Here is a 13,957-nt window from a genome sequence, read left to right on the forward strand (position 1 = left end):
GTGACCCAGGGCTGAGAAAACGCTTACTGGAATGCTGAATGGAAGATATTTCTGCAAATTTTGTCCACAACATATATTGTTCCTTGTAGGGTCCAGCCCGATTTCTCATTAAAAGACGGCTGCCCAGGGGTCCTCAGTCTCCACTCTCTCACCTGGTCATTCGAGGTGGGAGAGGCTGCCAATGATAATCAAAGACTCGTATGTCTGCCCAGTTAGAAGCAGATTTGGAGATAGGCTTGTTTTCCTATTGAACGCTTCCAACCCAGTTCCTTAAAGGGACCTGCACGGATCGTGGGAGTCTGAGAATCACAGAGCACAGCTCATAAATCAAGAGCTACTGTGCGACTCGGAACTTTCCTGCTGCCAAAAGAAAAATGATTTTTATTTGAAATGGCGTTTGGTTGGCATCGTTTGCAATTCCAGTGGTGCCAACAACTTCCATAAATAAGCCGCTTTAAAACACCTCCATCAGTATGCTCATTGGCAAATGAAATTTCAATTAAGACAAGCAACAAGTGAATAAATCTGAGTATGTGGAAAGTGTATTTCTGAATCATGGAACAATTGCAAGGACACAAGTTACAGCTCTGAGAATTCGGCCCCACACCCACCATGTCCTTCGCTGTGGTTCATGACTGGGGTCGTTAATTTTCATTTTCCAGAAAAAAGCCTTGAGATTCTGGTTAGGGCATACACTTTATTAACCTATTCTTAGATTCTCTACTTATTCAAAGGATGCATTTTCTAAAAGGCGATTTTTTAAAGCTAACCCATAGATTATAACTATTTTCTTTAGTCTAAATTCTCAGGCTACCCTATGAGCAAAGAAGTTTATGGAGGCCCTTTTAACAAATGGCTAGACAAGATAAACATTAATTAATCCAGTTTTATAGATCATGTTGATTAGAGCACTTTTCCAGTTGTTCACCATCAAATAATAGAGGATTAGGCTTGTTGACTGACTGGGCGGCCTCTATTTAATACTTGTGTTTCTGAGGATTAAAACCAGCTCCACATGTTCCTCAATGCTTTCATAACCATCTCACCACGGACTCCATCATGAAAAAGCATTGGCGGCGTTCTTACTTCTCTATTTCCTTTTGCGTGTTAAGCTCCTTGCCCTTCAGAAACAGAGGGTGGCCATTTCATTGGCTGCAAAATTCTCTTTTTTTCAATTGAGATTGGAACTGTGATCACGGCCACTACACAACTGTGGGGTGTGAAGTTCAAAAGCACAGGCTGAGTCAGGTCAGGGCCCCCTCTGCACCAGGTTCCCACTGTCCCTCCAGATCATAATGACAAAGGGAGAAAAAGGACAGCAATTTCTCGGCCCCGACATGGGAGTTCTTTCCAACGTGCAGCCAGAGTAGCAGATGGGGGTGCATCGGAGATGGCCAGGGAAGCTCGTTACCATCTGTGAAGACACCGAGGGCAGTTGGAAGGTGACCGCGTTCACTTCACCCCACAGACACCCAGGGCAGAGCAACTCCGAAGCGACAGCCAAGCCAATCCCGACAGTGACTTTTCTCAGAAGTTCCTTGTATTAAGCTCATTGACAAAAAAAGAAATGCTCCTCAATCCACTGAATCCACTTTGACCTGTGAGATCTGACCTTCGTCCTCAGTCTCCTAGGTCTTTGCCTGAGTTTGAGGGGAAACCTCTACTGATTTAGCTGCCAATGAGCTGCGTGCATGACGGGATATTTCCAACCAAACGAATACTGTCCTGTCTGTCTGATTCTCCATCCGATCTCCTCATGGGACTCGCCGGTTTGCAGCAAGTCTCTGCTATTCTGCCAGAGCTTCTCAAATTCAGCTGTTTACCAAGCAGACACCTACTGTAATTAGTTCTCCAAGCTGTGTTGAGGTACCACACAGTGCTTCAGGCTTTATAAACCTGTGCCACTTGGATAATAAAATTTGATTTTGTCTTCAGATCTACTTAAGATAAATCTAGTAAGAGTAACTACAAATAATGGTCTAGAGTATCTTTGGTAAAATTCATTGTAATGCCCATGGCCTTTCAGATCTACCAGCACCATTTTTATCATGTAAATGGCTTATGTGAAGTCATCATTGGAAACCAGGTTACTTTCCTGGCAACTATTAGGCACGATAAGTGTCAGTGGAAACTGGAGAGCAACCAGGCAGAGAGCAGAAAGGGTAGCCTACATTCCCAGCACACGCCATTGTCTTTGAGGATGGGCTTGGGTGCCTGGGGAGGGGACAGGAGGGTCAGCGAGAGAAGGCATGGCCAGATGGCACATGGGGGTGGGCTCTGGTTGCTGGGGAGGACCACAGAAGGGGTGTTAATGAGTTAGAACAAAACCCAAACAAGTTAGGTTATTTTGCTCAAAACTCGTCCTACAAGTTGTTGCCTTGGAATTGCGCCTGAGCCTTATCTTGCCTGGAATCCTCTGAAGACACCCAGACACACTGGGGTGGAGCCCATCATTCAGCCACTGAACACCTGCTTCACCCAGGACCTACTCTCCAGGGGACAGCACTGTGTCCTCTTCTTCCCGACCCTCCCCGCCACCCAGTGCAGCTTCTCAGTGGCCATGGATTTTACCTTTTCCCTGATACAACCTGGTCGTTTCTCCCTTTCAATCAATTTCAGAAAGTTTCTTGCCTGTTACTGACAGGAAGGGAGTCATATGTGTTATGAGGAAACAACTGAACTGAACGCTGGTGCTGGGAGGGAGAGGCAGAAACCCCAAGTAGCTGGTCATGTCACCTGGAGGCCTTCCAGAGCCTAGCTTTGCCTGACAGAGTATCTACCTCCCACCATAACCCTGCCTCACCCACAAAGCTGCTGCGCTTCACACAGGAGAAGAAATCTGGGGGCTGGAGGAGGTTTCTTTATTTTCAGGTTGTCAAGATAGTACCCAAGTAACATGAATTATAATACTCAAACTATTCTGGTTTAAAAGTCAAATTAAGAAGTAGTCTGCCCTAGCTGGTTTGGCTCGGTGGGTAGAGCATCAGCCTGCAGACTGAAGGGTCCCAGGTTTGATTCCGGTCAAGGGCATGTACCTTGGTTGCGGGCACATCCCCAGGAGGGGGTGTGCAGGAGGCAGCTGATCGGTGTTTCTCTCTCATTGATGTTTCTAACTCTCTATCCCTCTCCCTTCCTCTCTGTAAAAAACCAATAAAATATATTTAAAAAATCCACATCTCCTTTGACTGGCAACTCCGCTTAAAAAAAAAAAAAAAGAAAAGAAATTGTCTGAGATAAAATGATTTTTGTTGTTTTGGTTTTGCACAGAACCCCTGAGTTGGGAAGCAGACCCAGTGCCAAGTCGGCCCTCAGGGCCCTGAGCAACTCGTGTAAGTCACTGTCTCTGACCCTCAGTGTCCTCAACCATGGCATGGGGGTAGCACCTGTGTCACCGAATTACTGGGAGGTTGCGGCGGATAATTAATGGGAGGCCATCTTCACTGTGCCACGCTCACAGTAGTGATTCAATAATTATTGCTCCCACAAGGACTCAGTTTCCCCTTTTGTAAAATGTCAGAGCATCTGTGGGAACCCACCCAAGAGCTTTCCACTTGCTTGACAGCCAGGCAGAAGATATTGGTTCCCAAGAGCTGTTTTTATTTTAGGTCAGGGACTGCGCCTCTGTGTCCTACCACTAAGCCACCCGGGCCGCGGCTCCTTCTCTGTCCTTCTACTCCTCCCACAACCCCACGGACCGGTCATTATCCGTTCATTTTCACAACTGTTGGCAAATAAGAGGTCCCCTCCTTCCTTGTTCTACACACACACACACACACACACACACACACACACACACACACACACGTTTAACTTAGTTTAAGAATTGTATTGCTATTTACTCTGAGTAATCCAAGACCGATAAACTTGGCAGGATTTGACAAGTTAAAGAAATTTGTAAGGTAATTACTGTGGACGGAAAAAAGGGGGTCTATGGAAAGTAACCTCACAGGGTGATCTGATCATAAATCTGTAACTGGACAGGTCATGGTGGGTAGTCATGCCCCAGGCCCAAAACGCTCTAGTAAAAGGTCTACCTTTGCCTTCGGCTGGCCCTGTCCACTGTTCTAGTGCATCTAGGTTAACGCGCCTTGGAAATGCCAGAGTAACAGGCCTGGAAGGGGTATGGATCCTCAAGAGAGCACATCATCTTGCTAACTGTCCTACAGTCCAATCCCGCCTGCTTCCTCCTACATCCACGTAAATTCCCTGCTTAATTCCAGGTGCAAAAGCAGCTGCCAAGCTGTTATTCTCTGGAGTATTAGAGGTCTGGCTCCCCAGCATAAGTTGTCACTTGGCTCAAATAAATGCTTATAAAAACGTTTGTACATCACTTCATCACGCTTATTTTTTTGACTTAAATGATATGTACATGTTGTACTAAGATGACTCTGAAGGTTTCTAGTTTTTATCTTGCAAACAAGCCTGCCCATCCCTGTCTTGGTTGCATGCCAGCCGCCGCTGCTCAGAATTTACCTGGCTCTGACTGGGCTGGTGCAGAAGTTCAATATTATGAGATCTTATGTCCCTGTAGGAACCACAGATCAATCTCTCCTTGTGTCAGGAAAGTACTTCACCCAAAGGCCTCCAGAACGGCCCAATGAAGAATTTATTACTGATTGTTCCTATTCTTGTTTTGTTTTTTACTTTTTTTTTTTTTTTTTAAATTGAGCTCCTATTTGTGTGCCAGACCCACCCATTTTTAGGAATGAGTGAACAGAGTCCCACCTGTATGGAATTTGCATTTAAGGGCTGGGCATCAATAAACATGAAGACAATACAGTGAGATAATCACTGATCTTGGGAAGCAAAGTGAAGTGGTGATGGGGAGAATGGCTGGAGAGAATGGAAGGTGCAGTGTAAGAAGGGCGGTCAGAAAGTTTGGCCAGGACCTCACAGTCAGCCCAGTCTCCTTTTTCCCTGGCTCCAGCCTTGGGTAATGCTCTCAGCTCAGGCCTTGTTCTCTGTCCTGATTGTTTGTTTGAGGCCCGTCACTATCTATCTGGTTGTCAAGGCGCTCGCTATTTCTAGGTGTGACCTGGCTGCTGCATCCTTTGTTCTGAGTTCATCTGAAGGCCTGGTTCTCACAGGAACCTCTCATTACAGGAACTCATCAGCATTTTATCGCGGAGTTCAGCATCTCCTGACTGGTTTACAGAACAACCTTTAAGCTTTCCTTGCCACTTTCACCCCAGTGATTATTCTAACCTGAAATGAAAATATCCCTTCTGTTACCATGGGGTGCTGGCAAAGCTCCACCTGGTCCTGCAGTTAAAGGGCAGGAATATGGAGATCAAAGCCTCAGATGATAGCGATGGTTCTACCACATCTTAGCTGTATGATGCCAGCATCTTAGAAATATCTTTATGCTTCTTTGTATTTATTTAAAACACAGGACAACAGCTGACCTCGCAAGTGGATTTTTTAAGGAACAAATGAATGCTATAAAAGAATATAAAGCCTAGCACCGTGAATGCACTCATTCCCTATAGTCTTCCTTTCGCTCTTAATTTGAATAATCATTTCTCCTCTGTTTCGATCTGGTCTGGGAGAGGTGGACATCTGAGCTACAATCTGGAAGATGGATGGGACTTCACTGAATAAGAAGAAACAGACAAGGAGTTTCCCAGGCAGAGGAAGAGCATTCGCAGAGGCTCTGTGATTCACGGGCGCACAGGGCATGCTCTCCAAAGAACTGACACTGAGGCAGAGGGCGGGTGTCAGGGGGAGCTGAGTCTGGAAAGAGGGAGAGAGGTGGGACATACATGACCTAGGAGTGATATGATAAAGTTTGCATTTTTAAAAGATCTCTGACTATTCTGTGGAAAATTGGTCGTTGAAATTTAAAAGCAGACATGGTGGAGACAAGCCAGGAAGGGACTCCATTGGCCAGGGAAGGGATGATGGTGGCTGGTATTAGGATGATGCTAGTGGAGGTGGCGGAAGCTAGTGTTGTGACAGTGTTTTTTCACCCTGCATGGGAGCAGGGTCACGTGACAGTGGAGTGGCCAATCAGAACTTCTTGAGAAGGGACACAGGGTGCTGGGTCCTATTATTCTAGGCAACTACAGGGATTCAGAGGCCAGTGGTGGGCGGCGCACTAAGTCTCCCCGGTAAAGGGCACAGTAACAGCGCCCAGAGACAGTCCTGAGATAAGATTCTGCCTCGCCTCTTGTTTCTGCTCAAATCAGTTTCCTTCTCCTCAGACTTCCTTTGAGGCTGTAAGCTACCTGATAGCTTGTCAGTAATATTTTCTCTGCTTTGTGTAAACCAGGGCTATTTCTGTTGCTTGAAACAGAGAAAATTCAGCTTAATTTAGATTTTAAGAATATCTTCAATATGTGAGAGGATGGCCCAATCACCCTCCTTTACTCCAATCATGTCAACTAGCAGTAAGTCCTGTTGGTTGAACTTCGAAGGAGATCTTCATTCTGATCACATTCATCACAGTCCAAACCACGTTTTCAGTGGACCAGGTCTTCAAATGACCACAACAGCTTCCTAAGAAATCTCTTTCCGTCCCTGCTATACTTGAATCTATTCTTAAAAAAAAAAAAAAAATCAAAATATGGCACTCCTCTGCTTAAAACCCTCTAGTATCTTGCCACTCCAATAAGAGTGAACTGCATAATCTGTATTTTATACAGATTATACATCTGACCTCTCCCTATCTCTGGCAATTCTCTCCTATGTTCTTCTCCCTGTTCACTCTCTAGCATCACTGTATCTGTCTTTTTCACTAACATAGGGGTCAGAAAATTATAGCTTAAGGGCCAAATCTCATTCACTGTTTTTATAAATAAAGTTTTATTGGAATACATGCAGACCACTGTTTATATATTGTCTATGGCTACTTCCTGTCAGGCCACCAATGCAGTCTTGAGTAGTTGCAACAGAGATCATGTGGTCCACAAAGTCAAACATATTTTCTATCTGAATCTTTACATAAAAAATTGTTAAATTCCACTCAAACACACACAATGATGTTCTTGCCCCAGGGCCTTTGCACTTCCTTCTCTGCCTTCAAAGCTGCTTATCATCACTGAAATCTTTGATGCCACCTTTTTAAAGAGGCCTTGACTGATGAGGACTTAAACTAAAACCCTTCACACCAGTTTTGTGTCTCATTAACATGCTTTATTCATTTTAACACACTTTGCACTACTGACTGAATTACTTGGGTTTTTTTTTGTTGTTTGTTTTTTGGCTGGATTGCCCCCTGGACTAGATTGTAAGCTCCATGAGAGAAGGTCCCATTGTCTTATTCACCACTCTGTCCTCAGCAGCTATAGAGATATGTGGCAGGTAGGCACTCATTAGTTATATTTTGAAGGAATGAATTATAAATCCTCAAGTAATACAAACTGAGCACTCAGGGGGTTTTAATCCTAGCAGGAGAATTGTTATTGCTGGAACTGCACAAACATCAAGGCTGGCAGGTCTGCCGACACCAGCTCTCAATGCCTTCCATTGACCTTACCTTCCCCCATCCAAGCTGCCAGCTCACACACAGTTTAAAAAAAGAAAAGAAAAGAAAGGAAAACTGCATGCAACTATTCAATTATGCCGCAGAACTATCTGGAAATCTGAAGTTGAAAAAAAATGTGCTTAGTACTAAAAAGTGTTCAGTAAAATTTGTTAAAGTAGTGATTAAATTATTAGGAATGTGGTTCTTCTTAGGCTAATGCAGGTTATTATACTGTCACATTAAAGATTCATTCACACATAATATACATAGATTTTACTTGAACTATTTCTGGATATAAGCTGGTTCTATGTGACAATAGTCTATGAACTTGGTACATCCTCTGATCCAGCAATGGCTGTGGTAGCAATTCACCTGAAAGACATGATCGTGGATGGGCAGAGAGTTATGGCTAATTGCAGGACTATTTGTAGTAGCGAAAGTTGGCCATGCCTAGCCATCAATAAATGTGGGATTGTTTTATAGGTCATGGTACAATCATATCATTATTCTCTACTTTTAATGTAGCCATTAAAGGTGACAGAGTGAAAGAATGATAGGAAAAATGAAACCACTGTTTAGTGGAAAAAATAAAATGGGGCTGTGAAACAGCAGGTACAATATATACTTCTTAAGTTTTAATATATTTAAGCATGGGGATGGAGAAAAGAGTGAGTGACACAACAAAATGCTCGTTGGGGCCTTCTCTGCTCAGTATGATAATTTCCCCCTTTTTCTTCTGTTTGCTTATTTACATTTTCTGAAATTTTACAATGAGCATGCATTACTTTCGCAAAAAAAGGAAAATAGGTATTTTCAGCTGGGACTGTTGAAGTGGACCGATTCTCAGGCTGCATACGGGGAAAGCAAACCAACAGCAATCTAAAAGCATTTATTAGCGTGTTGAAAAGGCAGCTATAAATAGCCCAGAGAGGCAGACAGTCTTACAGACGTTCAAAGTCAGACACTGATGCTGTAATTTTTGCTGGAACAATCCACAGAAACAAATATAGTGACATTTAATTCATCTAAGTAAAACCAGATCTCATTTAAAACAAGGAAGGGGGGAGGGGGATCAGAGGGAGTTTGGTCAGATTTGGCCACGGGGGACCAATTGGAGAGATCATGAAAGCAGCTGGGAATGAATTGGGGGCACACGAAGCAGAGTTAAAATTAAACAGGCACCCAATGCAGCCCCCCTCCCAGCACCCCTCTCCTCCCTTCCCCATTCCAAAACATATTAAACTCCTAATACCTTCACTTCTTGGCTTGGTAGACCAAAATCTGTTTTTGGAATCTTTCTTTTATCTTAATATTTTCAATAACTTTGGGAAAAAATGTTAAAAATTGTGCTGTTTTGTAACTTTACTACTTTAAGCTCTATGTTGATAGACTTTTAAGACCCAAGTAAATGGTCCTTTGAAATGGATAAATTGGAGGACAGCAATTAGATATTCATGATGTAGATTTGCCTAAATAGCTGGCCCTAGCCAGTTCTTAGTAGTTCATATTCATGAACTTCAAAACTTCATGTGGATGCCCCTACACACAGTCTAGTATGTCAGTGTTTTTTCAAAGCATAGTCTTCTAACAATCTGCTTCTGAAATCCTAGGGGGCATGTTACACCTTGGATTTCACCCCAAACATTCTGATTGCCCCCCGCCCCGAGCTGTTTCTTATACATCCTCAAGATGGAAATCTACCTTAAAGTCTCAAGAATTGAGAGGCTGGATCTGACAGACATGAGGCAGTTCAGATGCCTACTTGGTTACTGGTACGACTAACTGCGTGTCTGCAAAAGGTACTCCACCTCTTCAGCCTCCAATTGCTCATTGGAAAATGCAGACCATAGAGCTGCATGGCGGGGTTAAATGAAGCTGTGTCCCCAACCTCCTTTCACAGTAACTTGTGTTTAATACATATGTAACTGTAATGCTTATAGCTATGAGTACAGTTCATCCAAATGCAGATCCAAGTGAAGGGGGAGGGAGGGAGGGAGGGAGGGAGAGAGAGGGAGAGGGAAAGGGAGAGAGAGAGAGAGAGAGAGAGAGAGAGAGAGAGCGAGAGAGAGAGATTTTCACCAGTTTTTCACCATGAATTATTGATTACCACTTGCCTAGACTTGTTGGAAACTTCCCTTCTAGCACCTGGCTGCTGTGACATCATCCTCAGGGAGATATGACAGGGAGGGCGGCCCAGAAAACACACATGTATCATTCAGAACAGAAGTCATTTTGCACTAGTACCTGCTTTGCCTTCTAAATGCTGGGTTACCTATGACTGACCTTTGATAGCTCCTATATAGTTTGGTTTGGGAGCTGCATTGGTTGAATCTGACTGTCCATTCCAAAACCACTGTAATTTATGGAAAGCATATGTGCCATGGCTTTTGACCCTTTCCAAATTCAGTATTGATGGTATTCCAACAGAAAGCCAAGTCCTATCTTGCTGTTTTCCCATCTTGTGAGCACTACCTGCAAAGTATTCTCTTTGTCAATTTGCAGAGAGTCTATTTATTAGTCTATTCAATCTGCTGGGAATCACTGAACTCACACATGTGATTTGCTTGTAGATCAGGAACCCCTTGGATAGTGTCTATAACTTCTTTGACCTTTAAATGATTGAGTTCTGTTTTAAGCTGTTAAAATGAAAACTCAAGTGAGCTTTATTATGGAGGAAAGTAAAGTGACTGTTACTGGCTGTTACCTCATTCCAATTTTCCCTTGTGGTCACAGACAAATTGAGAAGGCCTTAAAATACAGGACAAAAGATCTCCCTAGGAAGAGGCAGACAGAGAGCCTATTAAGACAAAACCTTAAGCAGTGTGTTGCCGATCACAGGAGATTAGCCTTCTATTAGCCTGCACCTTTGCAAGGGCACTTGGCACAAAAGCATTGCCATTGACTACAGATAATGGAAGAGGTAGGTGGCTGACGGAAGTCAGAGCATTCGATAGGCTCTTGAATGTCCCTGTGTTTCATTTTCTATACTTGCTCCACCATGTGTTCTTGTGTCTCCAGCACAGTGTGATACAAGAAGAATGAGTCTTCCTACTGAGTCAGACGTTTTGATTCTTCATCTATGAATGCCTGTACAAGCAGAGGTGACCACAGTGAGTGATACCGAAAAAGAGAAATGGCACTGTTCCCAGCATCTCTTAGGTTGGACGTTTCATTGTGCTGGGCACTGAGGAGCTCAGGGAGGGGTAGATAGCACTTTCCCCTTAAACCTGGTGGTAAGATGTGAAAACCTTCACTGTGAGATACTCTATATTTATCTAAGTACTAGAGGCCCAGTGCATGAATTCGTGCACGATTGGGGTCCCTCAGCCTGGCCAGTGATTGGGGCTGATGGGGGGACCCGCCGGCTGGGGGGAGGGATCACGGGAGGTTGGCCAGCTGCGAGAGGTTAGCTGTGGGAATGCACTGACCACCAGGGGGCAGCTCCTGCATTGAGCGTCTGCCCCCTGGTGGTCATTATGCATTATAGCAATCGGTCAACCAGTCGTTTAGTTGTTTGGTTGTTTGGTTGCTTAGGCTTACATCCTATCTAATAATAGACAAACATGGCAATTAACTGTACCTCTGACATGCTTCTCATTGGCTAATCAGGGCGATATGCAAATTAACTGCCAAACAAGATGGCGGCCTGGAGCCAGGCAGCTGAAGCGAACAGGAGGCTTGCTTGCTCCAGTGATGGAGGAAGCCAAGGTTCCCCACCTGCCACTGCCAGCCTCTGAGCTGCACTCTAAGAAACAATGTTGCAATTATAGAAGCTAAACAAACCCAGAAACCTGCTTTCAGCCAGCTGGCCTCGGAGCTGGAGCTGCAACAGTGTTTCAATTATAGAAGCCAAACAAACCCAGATACCTGCTTTCAGCAGCCAAGGTCTCAGAGCTGTAGCTGAGCCTCAGAGCTAAAGCCAGCTCTCAATTCCAGTGACAGCTATAGAAGGTAAATAAATCCCAGAATGAAAAAGAAAAAAAGAAAAAAAGGAGAGGTTGGGAGCTTCAGTCACCCGTCAGCCTGAAAACAGCCCTCAGCCCCTCACCCAGACTGGCCAGGCACCCCAGTGGGGACCCCCACCCTGAAGGGGGTGTGACCAGCTGCAAACAGCCATCATCCCCTCATCCAGGCTGGCCAGGCACCCAAGCGGGACCCCCACCCTGATCCAGGACACCCTTCAGGGCAAACCAGCCGGCCCCCACCCGTGCACCAGGCCTCTATCCTATATAGTAAAAGGGTAATATGCAAACTGACCCTAACAGCAGAAGGACTGGGAATCACTGGTCACTATGACACACACTGACCACCAGGGGGCAGATGCTCAATGCAGGAGCTGCCCTCTGGTGGTCAGGGCGCTCTCACATGGGAGGAGCTCTGCTCAGCCACAAGCCAGGCTGATGGCTGCCAGTACAGCGGTGGTGGTGGGAGCCTCTCCTGCCTCCTCAGCAGCACTAAGGATGTCCGACTGCAGTTTAGGCCTGCTCCCCGCTGGCAAGTGGACATCCCCCGAGGGCTACCGGGCTGCCAGAGGGATGTCTGATTGCCATCTTAGGCCCAATCCCCCAGGGAGCGGGCTTAAGCCAACAGGTGGTCATCCCCTGAGGGGCCCCAGACTGCGAGAGGGCACAGGCCGGGCTGAGGGACCCCCCTTCCCCCGAGTGCACAAATTTTTGTGCACTGGGCCTCTAGTATATATATAAATACCAATGCTTGTAAAGGAACATGCAAACAGCCTTTATGAATTCTTTAAGTCAGTCAACATTTAAACATCTGAGACAATGTGCGAACCGTCACTGAGGGTTGTGAGGACTGTTGCTGCCCTTCAGGAGGTCAGTATTGCCAAGGATACTATGGACATTCTATCAGAACAGCTTGCCAAGAGCACAAACTCTATGGCAGAATACCATTAAAGTGTCATGATGCTGTGGGTCCAAAAGGAAGGTGCTTAGGTTTGAGATCTTTCTTGGCAGGTGCTGTAGGGTTCAGAACAAGTCACCCCAAGTTGTGCAGACTGTTTTGAGCTAAAGGCAACTTTAGTCACATGCTCAAGAGAAAACTTCTGTCCCTTCCTTAACTATACAGAAGAACCTGAATTAGGGGCCTTGTTCATAATAAGGGATGATCAGCATAACCTCTTCCACCTATTGATAGGTGGGCAAACTTCTTATCATCTGGCACCTTTGATGCTACCAAGGCACCTTGTGTCATCCCTAGCTCAGGATGTCTTATATACCTCTGTTCTCTTTCTACCTCTAACCCTCTCCTGAATGTGGGGTCTTTGACACTCTCATGTATTCTGGGTTCCCGTACATATGCATGTATTAAATTTGATTATTTTCTTTAGCTGATCTGTCTGTCTATTTCATTATTAGATCTTGAGGTAGAGGGAAGTTTGTTTCTCCCCCACAGTGCAAAGGAGCTTTACCAGCATTTTGCTTTTGTGGTTAATTCTTGATTTTCTAGGCTAATGCAGGAAGATGGTGCCATAGGTAAGCCACAGAAGGAAAGCACTGAGAAATCGATTTGCATTTGGCTTGGAATAAATCATTTGCTTTGGAAAGAATGCCCCATTTCTGTGCATGGTAGGCTATTAAAATGATTTTCTGTTCCTTGAATTCAAGCTGTCAGACAAACAGGATGCAATCAAGGGGAACATTCTGGGTGGTAGAGGAAAAGGCAGTTTGGGAGTTTTTATTTTTAATCCCTCGGGCTAATTCATCCAGCAGATAATCTGCCTATGGAAATTTGAGTGGTGTTTGGTTTGAACAAATAGATTTCCCACATTAAAATCAAAATTCACCCCTAGCCAAAAATGCAGCAATATGGAGAAAGATTTCTAATATGTTTTGAAAATTAATCATTTTTTAGCTGATTTTATTAAAATTATTTGTAACTATTATAAATGCAGCCGGCATGGCCTCCCTTTTATTTGAGGCTGATTGGAGGAGGGATGGTAAGAAATGTTTTATATGGTAATAAAATTAACTTTTGTTTCAACTTAATCAGAATGCCACTTTGCACCCATGTAGGATAGATAATATTTATTCAACAGATGAGCCTTGGCAATACTGCAGAACTTTAAAATCTTAACAGAAAGAATATGCTATGAACTAAGATAGTTTTTTCCATTCTAGGACCAGAGGAAGAAATATTGGCTTTGTAACTGAGAAATGTAAACATTATTGGCATTTGAATCCCCACATGTCATGTAACTTTCTTGTAGAAACAGATGGGATGCTCTCATTGGAAAAAAAAAAATTAGAAGCCAATCCTCAAATCAGATTTTCAGCATGACGTGGGACACAATCCCAGTTTTTTCACTTTCCAACTCTCTGACATACAGTGAAGACTCCATCTCTCTAAGATTTAGTCTGCGAATGAACAAGACACAAGAGATAGAATGACACCAACTTTTCAGGATTGTTCGGATGAGGGGCAAGTGGCACAGCGCCGAGGCTCTGAAAGAAGAGGCCCAGCCAGACCGAGGGG

The 13,957-nt window shown here is 44.4% G+C and overlaps 1 protein-coding gene across 7 annotated transcripts in view; it reads right to left on the reverse strand.

Annotated features, from left to right (window-relative positions):
* The window catches only part of KCNJ16 (potassium inwardly rectifying channel subfamily J member 16), a 92,264-nt gene that overhangs the window by 3,018 nt on the left and 75,289 nt on the right, over positions 1 to 13,957 (reverse strand). The window lies entirely within an intron of this gene.

The sequence above is a fragment of the Myotis myotis genome, unplaced genomic scaffold, assembly GCF_014108235.1.
Source record: "Myotis myotis isolate mMyoMyo1 unplaced genomic scaffold, mMyoMyo1.p scaffold_m19_p_17, whole genome shotgun sequence".
NCBI classification, from domain to species: domain Eukaryota; kingdom Metazoa; phylum Chordata; class Mammalia; order Chiroptera; family Vespertilionidae; genus Myotis; species Myotis myotis.